At 37.1% G+C, this 23,004-nt stretch overlaps 1 protein-coding gene across 3 annotated transcripts in view; it reads left to right on the top strand.

Annotated features, from left to right (window-relative positions):
* SIPA1L2 (signal induced proliferation associated 1 like 2) overlaps positions 1–23,004 on the top strand; it is a 126,931-nt gene that overhangs the window by 16,785 nt on the left and 87,142 nt on the right. For all 3 annotated transcript variants that reach the window (XM_066178790.1, XM_066178789.1, XM_066178788.1), the window contains exon 2: positions 9,428–9,500. The gene's annotated coding sequence lies outside the window, so the exon portion shown is untranslated. The remainder of the gene's footprint in view (positions 1–9,427; positions 9,501–23,004) is intronic.

The raw sequence follows: 23,004 nt of genomic DNA, 5'->3' as shown, positions 1-23,004 counted from the left end.
AAAGTATCTGTCAAACATATATGGAAAAGGAATCAAAATGAGGTAATCCTGACCAGAGACTGAGGTTTAATTTTAAGTTGGCTTTGGTTTTGCTATTCAGTAAAGAACAAAGGTCTGGGGAGCACCAGTAGAGGTGGTAATTGTAATTGCCCACATTCAAAATGCTTTGTGAAGGATACTTTTCTGCAGCTGTATCAGGGAGATGGGGATGGAGAGGAGGAGAAACAAACAAAAAACCCCAACCAAAACCAAAAACTTCCCCTGCCCCCAACAGGTTATATCAGTTATTTACTTAGTAACAGTTCAGGAACTTTGGATGAGTGGAAGGATGGTGAACAATTTTTTTTTTTTTTTTTTTTTTGGTCAGGCAAACAGAGTATTCTCTACCCAGGCTGCCGTGTAAGTATATTGGGCTCTAGTTGAAATGGGAATCCAAAATGCAGTGAAAATGTTTCTATAGTCAAAAGTAACCGAAGAAGAATTAATTTATAAGTTTTTAGAGCATGTAAAGATCTATGGTCCCATTCCAACTTCCCAAAAATGTTTATTCAAATCGAAGTTGTTATATAGAATTTACACTTCAACAGGCTTCAGGGTTTTTTTTACTATGAGGTAGCTACCATATCCTGAAACATCTGGTGTTATAACCTTCAAAAAAAGATGTTTTTTCCAGTTCACTTAATGGGTGAAATGATTTTAGTCTACGGCAAACTTTTTTTGACTTCTGGGAAACTAGAATAAACATGTGCCCAAAAATGTGTCACCAAATCCTGCTCATCTGTGGATATAGACAAATGTTACTTGGGATGCTGAAAGTTTTTGGGCTGCTTCCAAATTAGCCCCTCTTGCCCGAAGAGGGATAATGTTCGTGTTGCAGTATGTTATAGTGTACATACCAGCTCAGGTCTTGGTACAGCTTGAATGGATCTCTGTTAATTCTTTCTCTTCTGTTGTGTATTTGCCTTGTATATTCCTCTTCATTTTGCATTGTGTGTGTTTAATCTGGTCCTAAACACCATGTAATGAGTGTTGACTATAAAAAGCAGTGGTAGTAAACTATAAGACTCATGTTCTTGGAATGAACTTGATGACCAACAACGCTATTTTTGCCTCTGATACTCTGAGGGAAATGGGAGACTGCACTCAAATGCAGTTTTGGGCATTGTCAATCTTTTCAGTGTTGTTTCAGAGTTAAGGTTGAAATAGGACTCCAGAATTTTGAATAGGATTGTCAATCAAATGTGTAAGTTCAGTGTGTAAGGAAAACATTATGAGGCTAAAATTGAATGAAGAATTAGTTTCAAAATTCTGCAAACTACTTTGTTTACATTACTGGATATTTCAGTAGGAGAGCTGGATGCAATGTTAAAGACCACGGTTTATGTTAAATATCTAATTTTGTTCCTTGAGTTTCAGGAGGGGTGTTGAGAAACTGGAGAGCACCAAGAAGGGTGGAAGGCCCTTGCTTGGAGCAAACAAGATATCAGGAGAAGCTGACAGAGCTAGGCTTGCTCACTCTGACAACGAAGCAGCTACTGAGTGACCTAAGAGTATCCCATAGCTGCTTGAGGGTAGTTCCCAAAAACAATGGTGGTGAATTTTTTTCACTGTTGGCAGATTGGCCACAAACCTGGAGACATGGCTGAATTTTCCATCCCTGGAGATCCTGAAGGCTTAGCAGGACCCAGCCATGCCTGACCATTTCCAGTGCTGATGAGAGTCCTGCTCTGAGCAGTAGATTGGACTGGATGACTTCCAGAAGTGTCTCTCAGCTACTCCAAAACTTAAACTTACTAGGGTTTTGTTTGTCCTTTAGCCCTTTTCTTTTATTACCTCATTCTAAAATGACTGGCTCATGTGTGTGTTTGAAAATGCAAGCGACACTGTCTAAACGCATATCCTGCAAAAGTTAAGGCGCTTGCAAATGATATTCACAAAACTTTACTCTTGTCCGTGGGAGAAAATAATAATAAAAAAATTCCTCTCCACTGATTGTCTTTGAAAAGGGTCTTACTTTTCATGCTTGATGAAAACAAAGTTGATAAAAAATGCTTTGGTTTTTTTCCTTTGTACTTATTATCTTTCTTTCTACTCAAAAATGACAAAAAGTATTTTTTTCCACCCCAGACAAATATCAATGATAAATAAAATATTAGGCAGACCTATGGAAGCAATAGAAAAAAGTATTATTCCTATTTCTGTAAATAGCATTTACAGCACTGTGATTTAGTTATGGTTTTTTGTCACACCCATTTTATGACTTGTGAGTAATTTTTGTATATTTCCTGCTTTTGAGCTGTTGTCTTAAGTCAGTTGCCATGTTCTACTTATCTTTAATTGAAATAGTCAGGTACTACCTCATCATCCAACTGATTTTCTTTTTTCTTAATCTGCTTTTCTGTAGTTGAAGTCAATAATTTATGCCTTGTTTAGTAACTTCAGTTTCAGGCTGAAATATTTTCAGCATAATTATTTTCATGAGGTTCCTAATTTTTTGTGTTCAGGTGGTATCAAAAGCACTGCAAATGTCTTACTGCTGTACTCTGAAAATGCAGGGAATTTAAGAGCCCCTGTCCTTTTCGTTGTGAGGTGTGGTACTCAGCTTTGCTGTGGTTATACCAGACTACTCAAATTCAAGTTCTTTATCTCTTCTGTGATGAAGTCTGGCATAATACAAAGTTAAAAATAAAACAAACAAGAAAAAAAAAAGAATATTAGGGCTAAATGTTGAGCTATTTCTGAAAATAGCTATACTATTTAATCTCTCTCATCTGTTGGATTTTCTGTAATTTGTGGTCCAAATGTGATACTTGGTAGTGCCAGAACTGATATTGTTTTGAGCTCTCTCTTTGTGATCTTGCTTATTACGTGCTTTTGCTGTGCTGTCAAAATGAGGTATTGCAAAGGGAGAAAACGATGCCTGGAGCTGAACATTGTTTCATAGGAGAAAAATAAAGGTAGGAATGAAGACGATGTTCAGATTATGTATGTGGATAGCAATGTGTGGAGTGTCATGTTGAAAATATAAGTGATAAAGATTAAGCTCTATGTTTATTACCTTTTATTAAAGATACTTATGTTCCATATTAATTGCAGATTTATTGCAGGTTAAAAGACATTTATGGAAATGATGGGCATTGTGGGGTGTTCTTTTCATTTCTGACAAAATAATTTTGATGTAAAGCAGAGATCCTTTCCCAGTCAAAAAGCTAGTTCAAAAGGTAAAGCTATCACAAGCTTTTGTTTTCTGTTTTCATAATAAAGAATGTTCTTTACTTGGGGTTATATTCTAAATGTGATAGAACTCTTTCAGGTTGGAGCAGGGTTAGTTGATTTTTTGTTATATTCAAGATGAAGCTGTAGTTGGATTTGAGTGTATGTAAGAAAATTCTGATGGCCTAAGGATAGATCTATTTATGCTGCTACTTATATTAGAGAGTCTGTCAGTAGTGTACATTTACTGTTCACCTTCTGTGTTTCATAGCAAGTGCTCTTTGTTACCTTTCTCAGAGAAAGGGTCATCCAAAATTGCAGGTTCTATAAACAATTTTTCTCAGCAGTCAAGACTTAAGCAGGCAAAAGATGAATGGATATTGCTTTTCAAATTAGTGCTGCTGCGTAATTAATTGTGCTTAATTAGAAAATCTTTCTTTAAGTATCCACAGTGCAGTGATGTAATTTGTTTTCCCAGGTAGCTGATCACAAAGCATGGAAAGCTGCTTGTAGCAAACTCCAAGTAATTGCATGTTTCATTGGAAGTGCTTTGTTTGAAACAGTGGTTTATCTGATGACCCTCAATCTGTCTTGGGCCCATCCAATCCTTCCAGCTGGCTTACTGTTGCTTTAAGATATGAAATGGATGTTTGGGCAGTGTGCTCCCTGATAAATTAATGTTGTTCCCTGTGTTACTCGGCTAGAACAGTTTGGAAGTGCATCCACTGGGAAGGCATCCCTCCTTTGCTGCCTGTACAGGCACTGGTATGTAGAACTAGGAACAGCTTTTATTGTGATAGGGAAATATCTGTGATCTGGCCTGTAGCTGCTGAGGTTCAGCCAGCCTGGATCAAATAAGGTATCCCTTCCACAGAGAGGCCAATATAACCTTGTGATAATGTTTCTATATTTCATATGATTTTATATTGTGACAGCATTTTTGTTAGGTGTGCTGTGATACTATGTAATAAAGTTTTCAATTTCCTTTTGAACTGGGTGATATGTGTGGCCTGCAAGATGATTAGTGCCCTCATGTGCTTAACTTCTTATAGAATTTGAATTTTCCACACACCCCTGGGCAATAGAGAATTACAGATCTTAGAGAGATGAATGTAGTTCTTACTGTGATGGATGTTGGTATTTCTGAAACTGAAAAAACAAGTGTACGAGCAGAGATGCCATGCATCTTGAGCCAACACAAGTTTTTTTCATTGTCCTTGTCACTTTGGTTTAGAATATGCATTTCAAGAAGGATCTGTTACTGGGGAATTCCATTTCGGGTTTTAAATGGACATTGTAACGGTGCAGGCAGAATTGGTATTAAAATCAACTACCTTGTCAAATAAGGGAGAAGTTTGGTATTGTTTGTGTTATTTTGGAGTTTGAAATTTTTTTTTTCAAAGGTATCTGGAACATTATCTCTACACATTCATCTGGGCAGCAAAAAAAATAACAAAGAATTTAGGGATTTAGAAAGAAAAACCCAGTTTACAAGTCAATGTGGAAAATAATTGTGGTGTCCAAAGCCAGGGATTTCACAAGTTTTATAGCAATGGTTATTGTATATCTTTGTTTCATTTCACAGTAAAGCATGCTGCTACTTCCTTAACCTTATTGTTTTCTGTTTCTCAGTCTGTATTTCAAAAAGAAGCAGTATGTTTTCTCCCTGAAATGAAGAATTAAAATAGATTTCTTGTGTGAAACACCTGCACAGTAGGAAGTGAAACAGAACTTTTTAGCTCTCACTGTTTTGTAGCAAGATTTCTGTTCCCTTTCCTTCCTGTAAACAAAAGGAGTCACTTAGAGAGTGGGAAATAAGCTATTTACAGGATATTTTCTGTACAAAAGGAAGGAAAAGGCCTTTACAGAGATCTGTCTATTGTGTTGGGAATATGGAAAGTTACATGGAGTTAAATTGAGTTTAGTACTTGGAGAGGAAATACATGGCAAAATGCATGTAATCACTTCAGTCTTGACCCTGTGAAGTGCTAGATGCCCCCATTAGTTGCTGAAATCAAAGCAGGAGCTGGGACATGGAGTGATGTGGTTTGATCCCAAATGCTGTGTGTAACCTGTGATCATTGTAAGAACTAGATCAGAGAGAGACTACACTAAGAGCTTATGCAGTATGGCTTTTATTTACAAACAAGCAGTTTTGATACTTGTACTTTTAGACAGATGTTCAAGTTACTTCTGCACATCTGTTTTTCTTCTCTCTCTTTGAAATATGGTTGTCTTTCTAGACAAGTGTCGTAATTGGATTTTTCATGGAAGTAATGGTTTCCAATGTACTTGTAGAGTGTATATATTTTCAAAGTTCTGCTTCACGTATGAAATGTATTAACTACAATTCTGCTGTGAACCAGGCAATCTTACTCTTGCCTGTGTTTCTGTGAATAGCTATTTGATTTTCATTTACCTTCTGTAGCACTGGCAAGAGTCTTTATCACCAGTAAGAATTGTGGATGAGGTATTTAAGTCTAAACTCTGCCTAAGCATTATGAAGATTATAGCTTTCTTGAAACCTTGGGTGTATAAGATGATAGGACAGACAGTAGCTTTGCCAATAAAATTGAGCAGGTAGAGAAAAATCATGTCATTATTTGTATCACTTTTATCTGCGGTCCTTGTACTTAAGTCATACTTGAACATGGAAATTTATTGTAGCAGTTTTTGTCATTCCTTTTGCTCCATATATTTAGTTCAAGATTCCAAGTACTTGAATATCATGAGAAGGCAGTTGGAAGTATGGGAAAGAAGAAAATAAAGAATCTTGTTTGCTTAATAGATACTGAACTCCATTTTTTTGAAAGGAGTACTTAATTACAAAAATCTTTAATAGCAGTATTAGCTGTTAAAGAAATGGTGTTTTTTTCTTGCATGATGGGCTCAGTTCCTCCCACAGAAATCCTAATGTGTGGGTATTTCAGCTTAGTTTGGCAGATAAGGCTGCTGTATATGCATATGTGTTTGTAAAAGGCAGCTGAGAGTGATGTATCTTCTGGCATGCACTGGTGAAAGGAGAATGTGCCCTGTCTTTGTTCCAGCAGAAGAAAAAGAATGATTCCTTTGCTGCCTGTATTTGGGTTTGTGTTTTTCTAGGCCAGAATTGTCAGTCTGCTTGTTTGTTTTTTTCTCTGTAGTTTTCTAATTCTTTGTTCAAGGCAGGATCTTGCCAAAAGCGCTACTGCAGTCATGAATGAGACTTGGTCTAGGTGTAGAGGAACATGTAAAGTTTCTTCTTGAAAGTTTGGAGTGTTCAAGACACAAACATTGATAATATCCCACAGTCTAGAACAAATGACTTGACAAGGTGTTAGCTAGCCTTTGTGGTCCTTTGTGGAATTTATATTTTTTCCTTGGATATCCCATCAAAAATACAGCTCCTACAAAGTAAATCGAGGGTGTCCAGGGTACATCGGACTTACCAAGTAGATTGAGTGTGTGAGGCTGATACTCTGGACGTACTGAACTTGCTGTGGAACTTAGCAGTGACCCTCTGTAGAGTGTTTTGGAGCACTAAGAAGCTGCTTGGAACTAGGCTTTCTTGGTGAGGATGCTACCTCTTCCCCCATTCTTTCTGGGATCAATTTCTTCTAAATAGACTAAACTTTTTGGGTAGGGAAAGAAAACTTGCCCAGAGAAAATGAGAGATCTTGTACTGATATTATTCTATCTTTCAGCTTTTCCTACTACAACAAAATAGGAATAGAAAATATTAGAAGATTGGGACATAAGTAATACCATATATTCATGCAGAAAAATATTTTTTTTGTAGTTGAAAATGAGGTGCAGTATACTGTTATAAGCGTGGCAGGCCACAGTTAGAATGTCTGACTTTTTTGCCAGACAGGGCTACTAACAAAGATTGACTTTTCTGTACAGGAATTATTTCTACCTGCATTTCAGGTATCTTTTGATGTGAAGTCTTCCTTGCATTGTCTCTGGCCAACTTGACTTCCTCAGTGACAGTTCCTGTAGAAACAAGGTACTGGTTCTCCATTCCAGTGGACATGCGAATAAAGATTAAGAAAACAACAAATAAAATCCATTATTACGTCCTGGAGAATAAAGCAACCCAGATATGACTCCATGAGTAGTAAAAGATGAGATATTCAGGAGAAACAGGTCTGTGATAATCACCTAATGCACAGCAGTTTTATGATGTCCAGTACTACAAAGAAGTTTTGAAGTACATGAAAGAAAATAGGCATCATTATTTCTGATATGTAATTTGTTATTTTATGTGAATTTAAAGGAACATATGTTACGTGAAATTTTGAGGATTTTTTTTCCATTTGTAGATTTTCATGAATGTAGGGGCACGATGTTATAAAGAAAACACTTGAATGCTGGTGAAATAATAAATTATTCTTGGAAAATATAATGTTATTTTTCTTCTCAATTCTTAAATTCTTTCCCCGATTCAGCATTCTATATAAGAACTTTGGATTAAAGAAAAAAAAAATAGTATATGGACAAGGCCTAGTGTTTTCCCATTTGGCTGCCTCACAAAAGAGCAACATAATCCTCTAAATCCTACTTTACTCTGAGCATCAATTGATTCTACTTTCTCCTCTCATAAACAGACAATTTATGAATTGTCTTTGAGACAGATATTTGGAAGCTTGCTTTTCCAGTGATTTGTATAAATGATTACTTTTTTTTTTTTTTTTGTGAGAATGACAATGCTGATAATTATATAGTATTCTCATAACCTTATTTATAGGAAACTGGAAGCAATTTCTATTGGAAAATGGACGAGATTTCATAGCCATTCTAAATAAAATTGTTTTTCATTTCTGCAGTTGCTTCCTTCTCAGGTTTTTACTTTTGACTTTCTGTATTTACTGTGGCTTTAGTTTCAGATTTTACTGGAGTGAGGTTTACGTGTGAAATTTGTCTTCATCAGATGTAATTTTTAAGTTAGGAATGAGAAATTTCTGTTTAATATCTTGGGGGTTTTTAATTGTGCCTTCTGTTGGCAAACAGATTACCTGATGATGCTGGTCAGCACTACTACTGAAAGAGCTTAGGGCTATTTTTAGCTCTTCCATGAAAACTGCACTGGCCAGGGTGTTTGCTCAAGTTTTAGGTTGTAACTACACCAGGGGTTTTTTTGCTAGTGTGAGCGTGCTAGTGAAAGCAGACTTAAGTGGTTGCCTAGTTTTGACTAGATGTAGAATGAGGATAGTGGTGAACTGTCCTGCATTCCATCTGTACAGGGTTTCTGTTTGTTTGTGTTACCGGTGTCTGTAATACCCAGATGTGCAGCTGATGTAGGATTTTGAGGCTTTGTGTTCTTTTCCATTGTATGCACTATTCTGTAAAATACCTATTAATTTTTTTTTGTCCCTGTGGTGGTGATTTAGTACAGGAAATAACATCTGTTCCTGCTGTGTGTGTGTTCTTTTTCCTTTCTTTCAGTATGAATATAACATTGTGTATTTTCAAGGCAGATTTAACTGTCTGAGATAATGGTAGAACAAACTCCTTTTGAAACTTTGTTAACTCAGATATAAAATAGCCAAATTGCCTTGCTGGTACTTGATAGTTTTATGATTTATCTCTCTCTAATGTTGATCGGACAGACCTAGCTAAAATATTTTTAATTTACGTATGCTTTCATTTACCTTCATTCAGAAGCAAATATAAAATTGTCAAATGTAAATTTTGCAGTGTTAGATACTTTCTGGGCTGTAAGTTGTCCCACAGCATCTCAGAGCATGTTTCTAAACCTTTTGGGTCAATTCGCTACTCTTTTCTCCCAAAACGCTTTATGGAACTTCTCTCCTTGTAATTGAAAGTATTATTGCACTACTTGCTTTTTACAATACGGTTCGAGGAATAGCTGTGGACCCTTTATCATGACCTTTGAAGCAGAGCCATAATGAAACTGTCTGTTGGTTCAGCACCTACTGGCTCATGACCTTTTGCCCTAGCAACACTTTTTTCAAGTTATTGCCAGGAACTTGCACAGATAACACCTTTAAATTCTCTGTTGCAACACATACATATGAAACTGTGCTGATTTTTAAAGCCAATGAGTTGTTCTTGATATTTTATTTGTGTGTAGAAATGAGTAGATTTTCATTTTATGCTAGTGTTTATTTCAGGTTTGTTTTTTTTTTTTTTTTTACTTTTCTCTTAATATCGCATGGGGACATGTTCACCTAAAACCAGAAACAATACACCTTTCTCATTTGACTTGCAGGTATCTTCATTTTGTTGATAACAGAAAAAGAGTGACAGAAGTTGGCATCCTTTGTGAATCCTTCTAGCCAAAGGTAAGCATAACTTCTAAGTAGGGGCAAATATGTTCTTACTATGTTTGTATTACTCTACCTTTTAAATAAAAAGGCATCTGGGCTGCTGTCTTTCTTGATGTCTGTGAGAGACATGTCACAGACTGTATTTCCTTGGGATACCTAAAGCACTCTAAAAAATCCTAAGATAATCATTTGTATGGCTCGGCGTACAAGTGAATAAAGAATCAAGGCATGCTTTGGGTTGGAAAGGACTTTTAAGGTCATCTCATTCCAACCTCCCTGCCATGGGCAGGACACTTTTCACTAGCTCTGTTCAACCTGGTCTTTCACAATTTCTCATGATGACCTGTTCCAGTGTTTCACCATCCTCACAGTAAAGAATTTTTTGTTAATATACAATCTAAACCTGCCCTCTTTCAGTTTGAAGCCATCCCCTTTTGTCCTATTACTGCATGCCCTTTTAAAAGGTCCCCCTGGCACTCTTGTAACCTCTTTTGCCTAATGGAAAGCTGCTGTAAGGCATGCCCAGGTGTCCCCTGTCTTTCGGCTGAACAAAACCTGTCTTAAGAGGAAGTTCAGCCTTTGTTTTTGAAATCTGTAACTTGACAGATTGCTTCTCATTAATATTGAAGTGTAGGGTACAATCAATATTATACAGCTGTTACTATACAGAAGGATTATTGTATTCTGTAGTGCATCAGACAAGCCAAATATAAAATCATGGTTTTGGTGATCTGGAAATTCTTAGCTTTGCTCTCTTCTGGAGAAGAGCTACTATGACCAGAAATAGACGCTAGCATTGTAGGATGAAAGAATGTCCTTTGTTAGGTGCTAATTTAGCTGCTTGTAGACAATCCCTCCAAAAATCATGACATATAGATATTTTCTGCACCAGAAAGCAGGAGCTGCAGTTATCATTCTATGCCTCCTATCTCTATAAACTGCTTCATCTAGTTCAACTGGATTGGTTTTAGTTCCAGGGGTATGGCTCAGGCTTAGAAATCCTTCATGTTGGCAGAACAGAGTCTGTCATTTGAAGACATTCAGTGTCGTAGTTCTCTGTTTCTGTCACATTTCTGTCACCAATAAAACTTTTAACTTTCATTTCCAACTACATATTGTTTCAAGGAGGAAAGACTTTCTGAAATAAGAATTTTAAAAAAAATTATCTTAAATTTATTATGCATTCAGGGATTTGTATGAAATAAGATAACTGCTTTTTGTCAACCTATTCAAAGAATCATAGATTTAGGAGAGTCTGAATCATTGAACCTCCTTGCCATGTTTGCAATTTGCTTTGATGCAGGAGAAAAGATGGAACTTTGTGTCCAGCCACCTGAGCCCCTCAGCCCTCCATGTGCTACAGCAGTTAAACTAGGTGGATGCTCAATAGCTATGTTTTTTATCAGATTTTAAGTGGCTCCCTTTGCTCACATCAAGTTAGTGGTTTTTTCCCCCCCCCTTCTTATCTGAGACTCCATTTGTTAATAAATGGTCAGTTCTGCAATACAAAATAAGATCACAAGACTTCTGTGTTACTGAGCCTGATGAAGCTCTGCTTTATTAATGGCAGAATAGAATATATCTCTGAAATTCTTATCTACTACTCTTCCTATAAACAATGTGCTTCGCTTTGGAAATAGCCAGACTGAGAAGATGGTATTGTAGCATTGTGTGTTGTCAATAATATCTTTATTTGAATAATGCTAATATAGTAAAAGGGAGCTTAATACTAGTATTTCTAGTCTAGAATTGTGTGCTGACCACTTCTGATATTGCATTTGCTTTATCTTTTGGCTGTACAGTTGTCCAATGCATAGTAGATGTTTAAAGAAATATGGAAGAAGCTGAAAAATATAATTTGTATATTTTGCCCTCTTTTTGTGGTTTAGAGTAGTAGTAGATGTAATATAATAATGCTGCAAAAAGAATGATGGTTACAGATGTCTAATCTTTAATAAGGTGCATCTCTTTTCTTTGATAATTTGAAAAATATTTAACACAAGGAATACTGATGTTTAAGCAGGGAGAAGAAACTCGTGGCGTGCTCACCCCTGAACTAAATACACATGGATTTTTTGGGGGGGGAGTTTTGTTCCATATAATCCTGACAAAGCCTTTATGTCAAAATAATTCTTTTGATACAGTTTACAGTTATGGTAGCAGTGGTACTGATTAGCAGGTTTGATATTCCTGACTTTGAAATATGTAATTTTGTAGACCATAAAAATTTATTTCCTCTTATCATAAATACAGGCATAAGAAGATAGAAGGGAAATTATCTTAGTTGTAGAAAACTGATAGTGGTTTTATCTCCAAAGTTAAATAGTTAACCATTTATTAAAGAATGCTAACACTAAAAAGTAAAACCTGTTTAAAGTGTCTCTTTAAGGGGTATTCTAAAATTGGTTACACAAAACTAGATGTTTGAAAAGTGTTTACAATTTCAATTACTTTAACAGGAATCTGAATTACCTACATGAGGTTGTTCAGCTGTTGCAACTGCACAGCTGCCTACATTACACTGTAGATGTACTGTTAAGGCAGAGGAACAGATAATTGAATTGGAGGCTATACACCCATGCAGAATATATACATTTCAGATTTAAGTGATAAACTAATCACATTTGCCTAAGTCATCTTCAGCTTCCTGGGTGATGTCTTCACTGGGCGGATGTGTCCAAATGTGTTATGTAGGTATAGAATCAATAAACCTAAATGCAGCATTTAGTCTTAGTTTTGCATCCAGTGGCATGTTTCATTTTCAAAATAATAAATAAATTTAAAACTAAACCCATCGCTCTTCACCTCCAGTTACTGATAGGCTGAACTACGAGCTACTGAGCCACTATTTCTTTAGTAATTTTGATAGTTATTTCATCGGGACACGTGTAAATGGGACAAACCAATCCGATCCTATAGTTTGGTATTTTGGAAGTTTTTTTGGGATACTGGAACATATATTTTTGGAAGTATTTCTGGGAATGGACTGTTGTCTAAAGGCTTATGTATTTATGTGAGTTAATGAAAATATCATCTACTGACCATTTGTGTATGTTGATAGTTGTGATACGGGCATAGATCGGACAATGTAGTTTGGACGTAAACATACCATATATTCAGAAAATGATGCAAACAAAAAATGTGTGGCAGTAAATTTGATCTGATAACATGTATGGCATGCATTTGCAGAAAATATGGCATGCATTTGGTGCAAAGAAAATTGTTTTCAGAAGCTGAACTATATTACACAAATCACAGAATTGCTGAAATGGAGAGGCGCCTCTTGAGATCACATAGTCAACCATCCCTGCTTACAGGTCAAGGCCAGTTGGATTTTAAATATCTTCAAGTGTGGAAACTCAACAACCTGTCTGGGCAACCTGTTCAGTTGTCTGACTCTCACTGTCAAAGGGTATTTTCCTATGTTTAGGTGGAGTTTTGTGTGTTTCCTGCCTTATATCTCTTTATCCTGGCATTGAACACTCATGAGGAGAGTCTTTCATGCCCCAAATTACGCTCTGGTGAGATCCCTTCTGAGCTTTCTCTTCTTCAGGATGAGCAGCCCCAACCCCTTCAGCCATTCCTCATGTGAAAGATGCTTCAATCCCTCAGTCATTTTAGTGGCACTTCTCTGGATTTGCTCCTATAGTTCTATGTCATTCTTGTACTGGGGGAGTACAGAACACAATAATCCAGACGTGATGAGGGACTGATGATGGAATTTTAGCTCTGACCAGGATGTGAAAAATAACTAGCTAGGAATGCTGATAGGTACATTCCATTTTTTTCAATACCAATGTAATATATTCAGTTATTCTGTATGGTGTTTGATGTCTCAAATACACCTTTTCAATATCGAAATTGTTTTCCTTTATTTCCTCTCTAAGAAGAATTAAAAATATACTTAGGTATAAATAAAATATTAAGCTGCTTTGTATTTCAAGGCATGTGTGCTTCAGTTTTGGAATGGCCCTTAGTCTTAATAGTTCTACCACCTGCCACCTGAGTGGAAAGGTCACAGGGTAAGTGAACCAATTCTTTGCTTAAAAGTTATTGGACCACATACTACAAAATACTAGTAGTGCTCTGGGTTGTTTGTATTTGTAAAATCCTACCAATCTGCAGAGTTGGTCTTCCCAGTCTTGGTTCCCTTCTGACTGCCACAAATCTGGCAGGACTGATCAGTTCAGGGAGAGGGCTGTTGTGTTCCTAAAGGCAGTGAGCCAAAAAAATATCTATGCTATGTTATGTCTCTCTGCCCTGTGCTACACAAAGTCTGTGGCTCTGGAAAGATTTATTAGTTTGTTTGGATCTTTCCATTTAGCTTACTGCAGGTTGAAAAGAAGCCTCACCTCTTCAAATGCTCTATCACTCTAAATAATAAAGAGATAACAGTAAGAGGCACAAGTTGACTACTTATGAAAGCATTAGTGAGGTCCTCCAAAATAGAAGTCAAGGTAAAATAACATGCATGTTAATAAAATGGAAGAGCTTACTAATGTGCATTTTGTGTTACCTGTTTTGGAGAGGGAATAAGAGGAAAAAAGAGGGAATATTGGCAGGTTGGGTAGGATAGTTAGGATCAAGAACTGAAGAGTGAGGAAAGAGACAGCTAATTAAAAAAAAAATTGGGAGAAGCTAGTGTTAAACTTTCTTTCCCTAGCCCTCAGCTTAAGTAGTATTTATTTTCTCTTTGGGCAAAAGGCTGATGTGTCACTGGTGCTAACTAGATGTCTTAATAAACAAACAAAAAGAATTTTTATTTTGAAAGAAAATTGTTGGGAGGGAGGAAGGGAGGAAAGGATGCACACCATCCTGATTCCTTAATTAATGCAGTCTAATTTATTTTAGTAAAATGATTTGTGTATTATTGTTTCATACCAAGTGAAGGATTACAGTAAATTATCTTAATTGAAATCCTTTGTTTCTGGCTCGTGCAGAAAAAGACTTCTAATAAAATATTTGAAATAATTAGGAATTAATGCAAATACTTTTGAAGATAAACAGCAGAATGGGTCAAAAACATATCCTATGAGCTTGTTTCTGGTTACTACTAGAACTGTGCAGGATGAGTGAGAAAGTTGGAAAGAAGAGTTACGCATATGTGAAGGAGAGACTTCTCAGAGAAAACTGGAGATGCAGAACATGGAACAACATAGGAAAATGAGAAATTAAAAAATTCAATAATTTGAAAACAGTTCAGGGAGAGCCAAAACCGTTCTGGCATTAAAGCTGGTGAAGGATGTGAAGGGCAACAAAAAACCTGTTGGAAGTACATAAGGAGTAGGACGATCCTAGGGAGAATGTGAGCCCAGCGATAGTGGGGTAGGGGATTTGCTGACAACAGACACAGAAAAGTCTGAAGTGTTCAACAGTTTTCACCTCAGTCTTTCCTGATAAGACCAGCCTTCCAGAATCCCAGGCAGTATGGGGCAAGGAAGACTTACTGTCAGTGGAGGGTGATTAAATTAAGGGGTATTTAAACAAACTGAGCATAAAGAAGTCTATGGGACTTGATAGAATGCACCCATGAATACTGATGGAGCTGACTGATGTCAGTGTGAGGGCACTCTTGATTTTCTTCAAAAGGTCATGCAGTTTGGAGATGTTCCTGAGGACTGGAGGAAAGTCTCTCCAAGGAGAGTCTGAGAAAGTACAGATAAATAAGCCTTGCTTGTCCCTGTGATGGAGCAAGTGATCCTGGAAGGTATTTCCAGATACTTGAAGGACAAGAATATGACTGGGAGTAGTGAGCATGAATTTAAGCATGGAAAATCCTACTTTACCTGCCTGACACCCTTCTGTGATGAAATGGCTGGCTTGGTGGATGAGGGGAGATGGCCTTGATAGATGGACAGTGAAATAGACTAAAAGTTGCCTGAACTGCCAGATTTAGAGGGTTGTGATCGGCAGCCCTAGCTCCAGTGGGGGGCCAGTGGTGTACCCTAGGGACTGATACTGTGTTCAACACTGTTTAATGTCTTTGTTCAGTAACCCTGTTGCTGGGACTGAGCACACCCACAGCAAGTTTCCTGATGACACAAAACCAGGAGGACTGTTTTATATCCCAGATTGTTGGGCTGCCATCCAGAGTGACCTCAACAAGATGAAGAGTGGGCAGAGAAGAACATTGCTAATTTAGAAAAGGACAATGCCAATTCCTGCAGCTGGGGAGAAGTGACCCCAAGAACCAGCACATACTGGAGGTCAGCCACCTGCAAAGAGCACTGCAGAAAAGGACCTGGAGATTTGGGAGTACAGCAAGCAGAACACGAGCCAGCAAAGTGTCCTTGTGGCAGCACTGCTGTGGCCACACCTGGAATAATGTGTGCAGTTCTGGGTTTCCTGGTACAAGAGAGATAAGGACATATTGGAGAGCATACAGTGCAGGCCACAAAGAAGGTTAAGGGACTGGAACGTTTTTCATAGAGTGAGAGATGCTGAGTGAGCTGGAACTGTTTGGCCTAGAGAAGGTGCAGGAGGATCTCATCAGTGTATAAATTCCTGGCGGGAGGTTGAAAAGAGGATGTAGACAGGCTCTTTTCAGTGGTGCCCAGTGATAGAACAAGAGGCCATGAGCAAAATTTGAAATACATGAAATTCCATCTGAACATAAGAAAAGGCTTCTACTATGAGAATGGCTGGGGTCTGGAGCTATTTTACAGGAGAGGCTGTGGATTCTCCATTCTTGAAGATACTTCAAACCTGATTGGACATGGCCATGAGCAGCTAATCTGTCTGACCCAGTGTGAGCAGGGGGTTGGTGGAGAAAATCTCCTGTGTTCCCTTCCAACCTCAAAGACTTTGTGATTCTGAGAACATGGGAAAAGGGAAGAAACTGTTGTTTATTTTGCAAGCAGAAAAAAAGCTAGAACATATAGATAAATTCCATAAATTAAAAGATTAAGTCAAGGTCACCTGCAGCTCTTTCTTAGTCAAAATGCAGGGAAAATGCTCAGGTCGTTAATTTCTTGGTTAGTGAGCTTACTTAGCAAGGCAATAGACATCAGAATATTTTTCAGGCTCAGTTAGTTAGGAGGGGAAAAGATTTAATGAGGTTTTAGAAGCATTTTTCTGGTCAAAATTGATTGTCTAAGAAATCTGTGAGAGCTTTGAATTTTGTGAAACTGGCTGTGGTGTAATATTTTTTAACCTGTCTATGCAAGGTCTAAGTTTTTGTTTCCAGTAAATTTTAGTCTTAAAATATTGGTAATATGATACAGATGACCTCTTGTTGTATTTGATCTTCTCTTGGGTAGCCTGTCACATCCTATCTAAAAAAATGCAGACAGCTTAAAATAATCTCTTGCAGGCTGACCTGGTCTGGTTATTAACCAGCACACTCTGAGCCCTGTCTGTTTGCAAAGTTGAGGGGGGAGAAGGGGGCAAGAGGCAAGGAAGCATCTAGTTTCAAAAATAGAAACCCCACAAGTACTCTAATTATCTTTTATAGTCCTGTAAAAAGCTATTCATTTGCTGTGAATATCATTCAAATACTTCATAGTTCTTAGCTGTTACACTTTTTTTTTTTTTGCATTTTTTTTCTTTTGTTTTGCCATCTCACTTCTGTCATTTAGCATAGTAACCTCATTTGCTGCCTTGTCAAATTCTTCCTTGTGAATGGAGTGTGTACTTTGTCTTGCATGGCAGCCTGTGAGGAGAGGGAAGGAGGAATACAAACTTCTCCTAGGTCCTCCACTTCATCTAGTGTCCGCTTGTTTATAGGTTTTCTGTTCTATCTTACTCCAAATAGAAGAAAGTGAAATGGATGGAAAGAAATCATACTTTAAAAATAAAAAAGAAAAAAATTATTCCTGAAATTTCTTAAGGTTTTTTGGTTGTATTTGAGACCAGTGACGTTAACGGCTTTGGACAGATTCAGAAAAGGCAGGGCTACATGCCATCAAATGCTGAAGATCAAAGTCCACTGCAGCAACAAAATTTTCTCAAAAATATAAACTAAATTCATAAACAGTTTTTGAAGTGGTCATTTCTAAGGGCCATGGGAACACATCTTTCCATTTCATATACTGTTGGTTAAGCTAACTCCTTGGAGGAAAAGAGAAGTTGACACATTTCTGTATGTGACATCCTTCCTTTTTTCATTTGTCTCTTGGAGATTGCAGAAAAGTGGTCTTTGTTATTGCTAATGATGGTAACAGTTAATTACGTTTGGGTGACTGGCAGATTAGATAGACTATTTCTACTTTGCCTTTATTTTTCAGTTGGCTCCAAATCACCATTCACAGATATTTACTTAATTTCTCTTACTTCGGGATTGATAATTATTGCTGTATCATGTTTAGAAACCAGACACAAAGAATGTGACCTTGATTTTTGGCTCTGTTTTCATCTTCCCCTAAAGCAGGAATTTGTTTAAAGAGAAGAATGTTTAGAAATTTCTTCCTGCACGTTTTTTGAATTTAGAATACACCTGTAAATAGATTTCTTTTGTTTTGTTTTTTTTTTGTTGTTTTTTTTTTTGGGGGGGGGGGGGGGGTTTGTGTGTGGTGTGGGCTTTTTTTTGGTTTGGTTTTTTTTTGGCCTGTTTTGTTCTCTTTGGCAAACCTTTTCAGAATTTTGAAGGTTGGAGTGGCCTGCGGGTTTAATTCAGAACTATTTTCTAAGGACAGATAAACTGAGGACATAGTCCTGCCCTTTTGCTTTACATATGCTAATTATTAGATAACATTTGGCAGTTGACAGCTTTGTCTGAGCATGAGGAAGAGTTGGCTTACATGACAGCTGAATGCATTTCAGCTAACTTTGTCTCCAGGGCAGCCAGAGTTTACAGTACTTTTAGACTTAGTAAGGTAAATTTAGGTTCTCTCCTACTTGGCATTTGATACATTTTGATTTAGAAATGGTGTTCGTAAACAAGAAATAGGCAATTGAAATACTTTGTTTTTATTGAATGGTTTAGTGTTTGCAACCATGATAGATTCTAAGTTAATGTAGTATGGTATTACTGGATGAAGTAGGAAGGAAATTTGCTCTATCATAGGCTTATGACCACTATATAAGGAGTTGTTGGGATTGACATTTTGTGTAGCTAAAAAGTTAAAATGAAGGCAATTTTTTAATTGATTTTTTTGTGCTATCAGTGTGTCTCTTTAAAGAAGTATTTGTGAAAATATAAAAATGGACAAGCTTCATACTGAAATTATGTGGTAGTTGACAAGTGTGTTTAATTAGGGTGATTTTTGCCTTGAACCTCCATGTGTGTATTCCTGTTGCCCTTGTATTTTTTTGTTATTAAGTTCACACAGGAAGCTAAAATAAAGTTCTCCATTGTTTTAGGTCTGTGCATACCATGAGGTTGTGTGCATAGCTTCTAGAACTGTGTACTAAAGCAATTATTTCATTGTTGGAAGTTTGGGGTTTCCTGGTCTCTCATTTCTTTTCTATGTGAATATCTAGGTGAAGTGGATGACGTGGTATTAATGTTTCACTCCTCTGGTTGATTTGAAATGATTTTGGGGTTTGTTCTTTCATCTTTTACTGTAGTGCTGAGTGAAAAAATCTTAACTAAGCTGGGTTGGGTTGTTTATTTATTTGTTCATTTATCTTTTTTTGGTGAGAAAAATCAGTTTCTCATACTAACCCCTCAGTGCTGGCCGAAGATCAATGGATGGGTGATGAGATGGAGAGAAGGTTTCCCCCACTTTCTTCCAGCTCTGTGCCTCAAATGTTAATATGTACATCTTAGGTTTTCTAACTGACAGATTTAGTTGTTCTTATTACTCTTGTTGTCTTCTAAGTGTCAGCTTGGACTAGAATATATTCTTCCTGTCTCTTTTCAACCCTTGATAACCATGCTGATTTGCATGCAGACAGCAACCCCCATTTCTTAGATTCAGTTGTTATTACCTTGATGCTCTGTCCCTTTGACATGGTGTGTTTTCTTGTAGTGTTCAGCCCAGAAACTGCCCCACTGTGTTGGGTATACTTCTTAGCGAAGATTTTACTAAAAACCTTTTTTACTTGTCTTCTCTAGGTAGCAGAAGCAGAGCTAAGCACAGTGTAAACAGATGTTACTCTATGTTTAAATTACAGAATGTTATCAAATTACCTTGTTTCATAACACTGGAAAGACACAGGCTCTGGAAAGTGGTATCCCATACCCTCTGTGAAGAGTGTGAGGGTGAGTGCTTGGGGTTTTTTTAAGCACTTTTAGTTTGTGTCACCTTATAAAAAAAATCTTTGCACAAGCAGGACGGAGGAGTCTGCCTGTGTTCTGTGTACGAATCTTTGTGGTGTGTCATTCATACTTGCTTTATTCTGTAACATGGTACCTTCTTTATTCAATTGTTTTGAAATCTGCTTTTTAATTGAATCAGAGGACATCTGGTTTTGATACTGATTCATGTTTAAAAAAATCTTTTGGGTGTCCACATATGTGGTCTGTCAACTGGTATTCATTCCTTCTCTGGAAGCAAACATTTCCAGTAAAGTGCCTCCTACATGTCCATTGCCCGGACTCAGGATCCGCTTCTGTAGTCTTGTCTTTAATTATTAGATGCTGATTTTAGCTGGAGCTGTGAAGTTTTCTTGGTTTTCCTATTATGTGAATAATTTAGTTTCTAAGTGTTTCTGTATTTGGTGAGGGTGGAGCATGCAAACTTTCCTCTGGATGCCTTCCCACTTCATACTAGCCCGTGGCTTGGTAGTTTCAGAATTTCACTGGCACATTGATTGCTGAGGTCCCATTTTGTAAATCCACTAAAGTTAACTCCACTAAGATTTAATTTACTTTCCAGTATTAAATAGAGACATGAGATCTTATTTCTTACTAGAATCTAAATGATATTGCAACAAAACAGGATTGCATACCTTAAAAAGTTACTTAGAAGGCAAGCTGTATATTGAACAGACTGTGCTCATTTTTTAATTAATAAAATAGCCTTTTTTCTAAAAAGAAAAGTCAAGCAGCTCTCCCCCCAAAAAAGCAAACCAACCAACCGACAAACAAAAAGACCCAACACAAAATCCAACCTTAACAGTACCAAAACGAATCAAACTCAAATTTATATCCGTCTCTGGGTGTTTCAGGGTAGGAAGATGTTTGCTGTGTTATACTGTGCAGCAGTATTAGAAATTTTTTTCTGTATTTGTAGTTTGGTTCTACAGTTTCCACAAAACTGCTTTTCTCCAGTGGACTCAGAATTTTTATGTTAATGTGTACTCTTTCCCTACTTACTTCCCACTGTCGCTGGGGTTCTGTAGAGTTCAGTGGATATAATGCCTGTCTTGTTTAGCTTAAGCACAAAATGCTACTATAGTAGTTTCACCCAACTTTTTTTTTTATGTGCAAAGCAGTTTGCATCATGCATTGAACCCTGTCTCATTCAAAAGTAGAGTCGTTGTGTGTGTAGGAACAACTAATTGTATATCAGCAAATTGAATTCAATTTTCGCGTGTTTTTTTTTTTTAATAACTTGCGTTTTACTAACTTAGTTACAAATGTTGCTGATATCTGCGTGGAAAACTAGGTTTATTAAAATTTATTTAAAGTTAAGAGGTTTGGCAAATACTCCTTAGGCTTATAACTTGTTTGAGAACCAGATGTAAAAAGAACTCTAAGATTCTTCCTCCAGCCTTTGTTGGGAGTAGGGGGAAACATAGTGACAAAGGATGAGGGAAAAGCTGATGTACTCAATGCCTTCTTTGCCTCAGTCTTTAATAGCAAGACCAGTTGTTCTTTGGGTACCCTGAAGAACAGGGTTAACCTTGGAGACATAGATGGGGAACAGAATGAAGCCCCTGTAATCCAAGGGAAAATAGTCACACAGTTTTGCAGGAAGACGTGGCAAAATAATCTGGCATTCTCATTTTAGCTTCAAGATGAGTTCTGGCATTCATGGAATACTTTGATTAAAACCAGGTATTTCTTATCCTTGATACAGGTGGTTTTGGGGTTTTTTCCTCATACATGCTCCCTTTGTTTGAGTTATTTCATGGCTTTGATATGTATCTTCACAGTTTTTAAGTGGCACCTGATGTTTAAACATAAATATTAATTTAAAACTTTCAAGTAGCTTTAATGGGTTTATGAGAGTATTTAATAATTAGAGTTTTTTGACGCAAAGGCTATATATTTCTGTTGCATTTCCTCTAAAAATAATAGCTGAAAAATGAAAAAGATCATTTTAAAAAGTATGACACAGGACCACAAAGGCTACTCTATATTCTGTTGTCCTTTTTATGGTCTTGTCTAAGTTTATCTATACTAAAAATACATAATTTGTGATCTTTAGGATCTTATCTGTTTCTTTATTTTTATAATTGACAGGGTTGATGACAGAGTATTCTCTAAAGGGTTTTGTTTGTTGGAATCTTTTCTAGCCTATTGTTTGAACTAGATAATTTGCTGACTTTAAGAACATATTGAAGTACGTATTTGTTTTGCCTTGGTTTTGACAGGAGGTGGAGGAATGGATTATCACCTAAGAGTAACACATGGTATTAGCTGTTGAGTGTAGGTACAAACCCTTCTTACTCAGAGGAAAAGAACCATTTAAATAGTCATACAGCATAGTGAACATTTAAAAAGAAATCCCATAGCTTTCCTAGTCTCCTGGGAAGGATAAAGGAAACGGAGGTAACTGATACAGGTACTGTTCAACTGTGTCTCAACTGTACAACTGACTGACTCGGATACCAAAAAAATATGTCCAGCGAGGAAAAAAAAGGATTGATGATACTTTAGGAAGATACTAAGGAGGAGGAAAAATATTGAGATAAAGGAAGTGACAGTAGAGGAGTACCATTGATATCAAAGAGGACAGAGCATTCAGAGCGGGAATGAATAGTAAAACAGCAGAATTAAATAGAAGCCAAAGGGAGTATTTCTAGGTAAGGCTACAAGCAAAGGCATGCTTTTAAAGTCAGATGAACTTAAACACTGTGTTGGAAAGCTGGACTTTGGTCAGACTAACAGACCTTGGAAAGGACAAGGAAAAGGAAATTTATAAAGGGGGAAGAAATAGGCTTGGATGAAGACAATGATATAGGATGGATTTTTTTACTTTTTATGATGGTTTAAGAGTCTGAGCTTGCCAGGACCAAAGAGATCACTCCTTGATAACGGACTGTTTAGAACAAGGGTTTGAATTCCAGATGGTTTTAGCAGTCAGTGAGCAGAAACCAATTGTTTGGGGTGGAAAACAGAAAGAAGGTTGAGTGAGAGCTTTCTACTGGTGATTAGCAAAGCTGCTGGCTTTTGCCATCTCTGTAAGTACCTGCAAATTCAATAAATGGTTGATGACAACCATTACCATCCAAACTTTGCCTAGCATCATAGTTTACCTTATTGGCCTGTTTTCATTCTGCCTAGCTATGCCTGAATAAGGGTTATCTCTGAGCACTCTCATTCCAGACCAAAGCGAATCATGAGCCTAACACATACTCACTTGTCCTCCTTTAATGGAGGATGATATACAGATAGAAAATATTGCATGTATTGGGTATGATTTGATGAATACATGGTGCCAAATATATGGAAATGGAGAAAAGAGGA

This window comes from Chamaea fasciata, unplaced genomic scaffold (assembly GCF_029207755.1).
Source record: "Chamaea fasciata isolate MVZ Bird 193981 ecotype frontalis unplaced genomic scaffold, bChaFas1.0.hap1 SCAF_3, whole genome shotgun sequence".
NCBI lineage: Eukaryota > Metazoa > Chordata > Aves > Passeriformes > Sylviidae > Chamaea > Chamaea fasciata.
The sequence above is the reverse complement of the archived record's forward strand: the minus strand, read 5'-3'. Positions and strand labels throughout refer to the sequence as shown.